Below are 535 nucleotides of genomic sequence, written 5' to 3'. Positions count from 1 at the left end.
AACTTTGTGTTTATCCGACATCACCGCTTGATAACGGCACATCATCCGTTTTGAGTTCAAATATCGCCGTGGTCGGCTTTACATTTTATTTTTTTTGCGGTAGTAAAATAAATATCAGTTGAGTCCTGGAGTCGATTTAATAGATTTACCCCTCCCAGGAAATTGCTGGCGCTGTGCCAAAATTTTAAATTATTATTGTTATTGTTGTTATTATTATTTTGAGATGAGGCTTTATTGGTTTCGCTCTAAATGAAAACAATAAAGTATAAAACTGAAATGTAATTTACACACATTGGAAAAAGTTCTACCCATAATGCATTGATCGTGTCACTTTATATTCTTTGTGACTGAATACATTATTGCGTCGGTGATCGATAATTTGCATTGATTTCAGCAAAAGATAGTTATCAAATTTCCTAATAATTTGATGCGATATTTCCAAAGAAAAGACACACATACAGACAGACACACTCACTCACACACACACACACACACACACATAGAAACATACATATATACATATACACATATACAC

The 535-nt window shown here is 33.5% G+C and overlaps 1 protein-coding gene across 1 annotated transcript in view; it reads right to left on the bottom strand.

The window, feature by feature from the left end:
- The window catches only part of LOC106867387 (glutamate receptor ionotropic, NMDA 3A), a 287389-nt gene that overhangs the window by 630 nt on the left and 286224 nt on the right, over nt 1-535 (bottom strand). The gene's annotated exons all lie outside the window — the stretch shown is intronic.

Source organism: Octopus bimaculoides, chromosome 7 (genome assembly GCF_001194135.2).
Source record: "Octopus bimaculoides isolate UCB-OBI-ISO-001 chromosome 7, ASM119413v2, whole genome shotgun sequence".
NCBI lineage: Eukaryota > Metazoa > Mollusca > Cephalopoda > Octopoda > Octopodidae > Octopus > Octopus bimaculoides.
This window is presented reverse-complemented; position numbering and strand designations above follow the sequence as displayed.